Source organism: Pogona vitticeps, chromosome 3 (assembly GCF_051106095.1).
Source record: "Pogona vitticeps strain Pit_001003342236 chromosome 3, PviZW2.1, whole genome shotgun sequence".
NCBI classification, from domain to species: Eukaryota; Metazoa; Chordata; class Lepidosauria; order Squamata; family Agamidae; genus Pogona; species Pogona vitticeps.
In genome coordinates this window covers 102,963,426-102,969,635 of record NC_135785.1, presented here as the reverse complement: position 1 = coordinate 102,969,635, position 6,210 = coordinate 102,963,426, and positions in this window count along the sequence as shown.

The following is a 6,210-nucleotide window of genomic DNA, read 5'->3' as shown; positions in this document are numbered from 1 at the left end:
TTGCCCTAATTATAGATTTTTATTAGGGGTACAGGTTACAGTAGAGGGATGTGGTGGCGCTGTGGGTTAAATTGCAGAAGTCTCTGTGCTGCAAGGTCAGAAGACCAGCAGTCGTAAGATCGAATCCATATGACGGATTGAGCTCCCATCGCTTGTCCCAGTTCTTGCCAACCTAGCAGTTCGAAAGCATGTAAAAATGCAAGTAGATAAATAGGGACCACCTTGGTGGGAAGGTAACGGCCTTCTGTATCTAGTCACGCTGACTATGTGACCACAGAAACTGTCTTCAGACAAACGCTCTATGGTTGTCCTGGGTTTTTCGGGCTCTTTGGCCGTGTTCTGAAGGTTGTTCTTCCTAACGTTTCGCCAATCTCTGTGTCCAGCATCTTCAGAGGACAGCACTCTGTGCTCTATGGCTTGGAGATGGGGATGAGCACCACACCCTAGAGTCAGACATGACTGGACTAAATGTCAAGGGGAACCTTATATATTACAGTCATTTATTTCAAATTCTTCCATGGTTACAGGCCACTTCTTCCATTTCTTTTTTTTAATGGTTGATTACTTTTGTTGTTACCAGAGAAGAGTCTAACAGTGAGAGGAAGCAAATACGTAGCTGTGGAGTCCCTTTGATTAGTATTGCTAGCAGCCATCACCCTACTGGAGAGGCCATGGCACTAGCTGACAATGCTCTGCACAGAACTCTCAAGCACAAAGAATTTCTGAAAGTGGTGTAATTGAGGACACATACTGTCCACACCCTGCAATGGCTCCTAGAATTGTGTGGAGTTGTACTGTATACTTTCCACCATGGTTTCAGAAGAAGACCATAACTCTATAGTTGGAGATACATTTTGTGCTGACAAAATTACTCATTTTATTGATTCTGTTAAATGCTTTGATCCAACTGATCTTAAACAGGTCTCCTAGAAATTCAAATATGTGATTTGTTACCAAGATTAGAATCAATTCACTTTTCACAAAACTGCTCAGAGGTATGATGATCCCTATACTTCAGCTGATCATCTATTCCAAGTCACATCATTTCACGCTAGTAGTCATCATCTGTAAAACAGTTACAACAGGGATGGGCCCCCTGATGTTGTAAACTTCCATTCTCACAGTCATTTCTCATGACTGTGCTATGTAAAGCTGATGGGAACTGAATTTCAAAAATACTTGGAAGGCTAAAAGTTCCACAACCTTGATCTGCAAGATGGCCATCACACAGATCATGCAGGTTATGTTGTCTTGTGCCTCCGTTATCCGAAAACTATCAGAGTTCAAACAAAGTATCTGTCTAACTGTCTTCTACTCTCATGCTTTGCTTCTCTAGACGGTTCCAAGAACTGATGTTCATTTTCCCATCTACCATCATCTGCCAGTGAGCCTAGCATTCATAGACTTCTGATCATGGTGAAAGAATGGTTCACAAAGACAAAATGTCAAGAAAGTCCTATCCGTGCTTCTTCAGCAATTGAAACTAGTACATATAGAGTGGATGTTGCTGTGGAATTACTTGAGGAGCACAAAGATCTACCCGACTTTGCTGGGTAAAGGACCTTTACTTAGACAAGTTATATAGTGTTGCTAGAATTTTTACAGTGGCAGCAGTTCAAACAAAGATCACCACCATCTCTAGCTCTGTACAAAACAGTACAGTGTATCTCTTGTACAACCTGGGAGAAGCTTTGGGCAATCTCAAAGTGTTGTTTCTGTTGACAAGTGTTGTGCTTGTTCTCCCTAGACACTGCTCGCTCTCTCCGGTCACTGTTGTGGATCCAAATACTGCCAGCCTCCCACAGTGTAAATTCCCACAGGACATCTACCAACATAGCCATGCTAGGATATCACTAATTATTGCTGTGAATTGTTACATTGTGAATCTGGCACATTTTAAAGGTTTTCTTGAATTTCTCCAGGCTCTACTTTTTGAATATCATTACCATTTGAGTCTGATGCTTGCATGCACTTGCCTATGCCCCAACCTCTCCACCACCCTAGGATAACACTTCATATATTTGATGAAGTGGGATGTAGTCCATGCAAGGTCATGCAATGCAAAATGGATTAGACTTGAAGCTGCCACAAGACTCCATGTTATTTTCATTTTAAATACTTGTACAGGTCTTATCCTCCTTAGAATGTTGTAAGCAGCTCACGTGGGGCTTTCTATCCAGCCACTCATCTGAGCTTCAACAAAGCTATAACAGCCAGGTCCTCCACATTTGATTAGTTGTGGCATTTTTTTTATGATGACAACTCTCTCCTTCATGGAAGCCTTTATGTATGTATGGTCTTGAGTAGTTATGCGAGGAGGAGGAGGAGGAAATGTCTGGATCATTGACATGACAATTCCAGGAGATGCCAGAGTTGAAAATAAAGAAATGGAAAAACTATCAAAGTACAGAGACATGGCAATCGAAACCTCTCGCTTGGGGATGAAATACACTTCAGTGGTCCCCGTATTCATTGAGCTTTGGAAATAATATCAATAAATTTCACACAGTATTATAAGCAGTTGCAAATCTCAAAAGTAACACCATCAGAGCTACAAAGATGGAAATATTAGGAACCAGCATACATACTGTGCTGATATTTAACAGATACTTAGGTTTTTGGTTAAAACCTGTATGTGTTATATGATACCAGTCAATGTTTTTATAATCTTGATTGACTGTGCCTATTGTTTTTGAAGAAGAAGAATGAGCCATCAAGTCTATTTTAATGTATGTAGATTTCCCACAACCCCCAAACTAAACTAAACTAAATGTACAATAGAAAATGGAAGGGTTTTGGGTTTCCCCCAGTTTTTCTTCACATTTGCTGAGACTGCTGCAGCCCATGGGGGATCCTGGGTGTGGAAAATTGGCCCAGATCCTCAAAAATACCCTACTTCATTTTTGTTGACAAAATACATCCATTCAAAGGCTACCTTTCCATCTCAGTATGCTTCCAGATAGTGAGTTCTTATCACTGCTGTTCAAAAGTCATCGTGTGGCTATGCCATTTTTGCCTCACTGACCTATTTTTGCTTCAAGTAAGGAAAAAAGAAGCTGAGAGAAACAGTGGGTGAATGCAGGAGAGGTACAGGTGGAAGGCAGCATTGTCTGGACCCCCTGTACAATTCTGTGAATGTGTTGCATAATGAAAGCTTCATCCAAAATCTTGAACAAAGCCTGAAATGCCCCTCTGCCCGTCACTAAAGGGAAGCTTGCCAACTTGTGTTAGAAACCCCTCTCTTATCCCCACATATCTCCCAGTTTAAAAAGGTCAGAAGTATCTATAAAGGGGTCTCTGTATGATATAATGAACAAAGCACTAACTGTGCAAATTAACAAAGAGGAAAAAGCTAAAAAGGGGATAAAGAAAAAAGCCATGGAAGAAGGCTTTCTTTTATGTGACGGCACAGGAAGGAAAGGAAGAATAATGGGAAACCTCTCATTTCTCTTAACATTTTTGGATATAATGCATGCAACATTCTTTCAAAAGCACCCGTTGGGGCAAATGACACAAGCATAATAGAAACTGTCCATTTCCTTAGTCCACAAATGCATATAAATTGAGATACCCCTGGCCATTTCTAATGAAATAAAAGAATAGCTGGAATTGTATGGTGGAGTTTCAATCTGTAAGATTCCTCAGAGAGGTCACAGGCCTGTCATGAACAGCTGGTAGAGCATTATCTCTTCTATAATTATTCCTTGCTAAAGAGCCATTTATTTCATTCAGAGTAACATCTGAAAAGCAGAATGTAGCCCAGGCAGAATCCTCTTTACTTTTTGATCTATATTTCTAGAACTTTAACAGCCATATGGAGATACCCCTGCATAATTAAAGAATGCTGTTTGGTTGAAAAGAGAACAAGTTGTACATACAGAACTACAAGTAATAGCACTATTATTACTACTACTGTTGTTCCTACTGCTGTTATGTATGATACTGCTACTGTTATTACTACTCCTGGATCTAGCAATGCAGTTCTCCAGATGACAATGCTTCTTATGAATTAAATATGCACTGAAGGGTGATATCAGCAGTGGCTGATGGGAACTGCCAGCCAAATGTTTGGAGAGCTAAGTCCTTCAGCTAATGCCTCTCTATGGATCTTTGTTCTGTCATGCTGATATTTTAATGACACGGCTAAAAGAGTGCCCTTAAAGGAACTTAAGACATCACAATGAGAGACGTTCCACACTCCACTGTTTTTCCTTAAATTTATTGAAGGAAAGAGCTTTACTGTCACAGGAAAAGAACAGTAGAGCTACAATTTTTAATTAAGAAAGATGAAACAAAAAAGATGCCGTGGCACTTTAAAGACAACTGCTATATTTTAATGTGGGCCTTTGTGGAACAAGTCCACTGCTTCAGAGACTACATGGCAAAATAGTCACTAAGAGGCAGTGGTGTTTGGTTGTATTTCACACATTGTAATGATTTATGACCCATCTGATATTCAGTTCTTCTGAAGTTAGGCTCTGTAAAGAGCAAAATGAATAAAGTAAACAACAGGAGAACAACATGTGATAATGTAACGAATGGCAGACTTTACCTTTGAGCCTTGTTCTGAAAAGATGGGCCCAGTTATTCTGAAGGAAAATAACAATAGATAACAGTGTAATTATATCATTTCATAATGACTTAAGAAACCTTGACTAATGTTTAATTGCTCTGTATATATCTGTATATATTTTATCTAACTCTTTCCCTCTGGATTCTTGTTCTGCAGTTTTTCTTCTCCAGAATTGTAATGTTCATATCTTGTGTCCTGGTGAATTGAAGTGATTTGAGATAGGTTTCTGTGTTTTGAGATTTCTGACGTCTGGTTTATGTTTATTCATTCATTTGTGTAGAGATTGTTCTGTTTGTCCTGTGTAGACTGCAGAGGGGAACTGTTAGCAAATGATTGTATAGATCACATTAGCTGAGGAAGAACTAAGGTGCCCTTGAGATTGTGTGTAATATTGTTGGGTCCTGTGATAATGTTGCCAGAGCAAATGTGGGGGCTACCTTATACAATTACCTGTATTCAATCTGATAATATCCATTACTGATCATTTTAAACATTGTTGTTGGAAGCTGCCTTGGAAAGACTCAGTCAAAAAGGGTGTTACATCTGCATAAATAACGAAAAATTAAGTCAGTGGATTTTTTTTGTTATTGCCTTCTTAGGGTAGGCAGGTTCAAAGAGCACTAACCAGACTTGCAAACAGAAACTAGCCTGGTCACCTCCAGTAAGGAAGAATCACCCACCAATGACCAGTAGACAATATTGGAGGGAGAGCAATATGATTAGTGGTGGTGGTGGTTCTGCTGTTGCCACTACCACGGGTGGTAAATGACCTAGGGAGAGCTCTCTACACATTTTCAAAATGAATGAATTGGTGTGGACTCTTGGCAAACAATGCTGCTGCAGTTACTGTGTCTGAGCCTACTATGGGAGCCACTGGAGGGGTGTCCAGGAAAAATAATAGTATGGGGTCAATGCCAAATCCTAATCAGGACACACTGATGAAGACATACAACCATGGCCAGAAAACCATTAGCCTGACCTCCTGTCCCATGGATCAAGCAATTAAAAGATCAAAGCATGTTCAAGACACAAGTACTCTAAGCAAGTTAACTCTCTCCCTCTCTCTCCGTGTGTGTGTGTGTGTGTGTGTGTGTGTGTGTGTGTGTGTGTGTGTGTGTGTGTGTGTGTGTGTGTGTGTGTGTGTGTGTGTGTGTGTGTGTGTGTGTGTGTGTGTGTGTATTGTAAGAAGCACAACAATTGCTTTCATAGATGTCACTGCTCTCTTTCAAAAGCAACCTTTTCTCTGGAAATTCAGATAGCCACCTAGTTATTAATGCAGAATCTAAGGGCTGATGCAGGCAAGGTGTTGAATTATAATGTTTTCTGCAATAAACATACTAGATGTGAGCTAGTTTAGCCCTTCTGCCACATACCTGGAACAAAGTGTTCGATAGCATGTTTGTTGACCCTGTCTTCCTACAATGACTTGGCCTGCTGCTCGACCACCATTCACCATTTATGTGTTCTGCTGGAAGTGAAACAAGCAGACATGAGAAGAGTGGGTAGCTTTGGGCAATGAACAGTAAACATGACTGCCATTGACATATATTATGCTAAATCAGATACATAGTTATACATAAAGTGCGTACTTGTACAATTGAGCTGGGCTGGTTTCTTGTGTAGTTTTAAACAGCTAT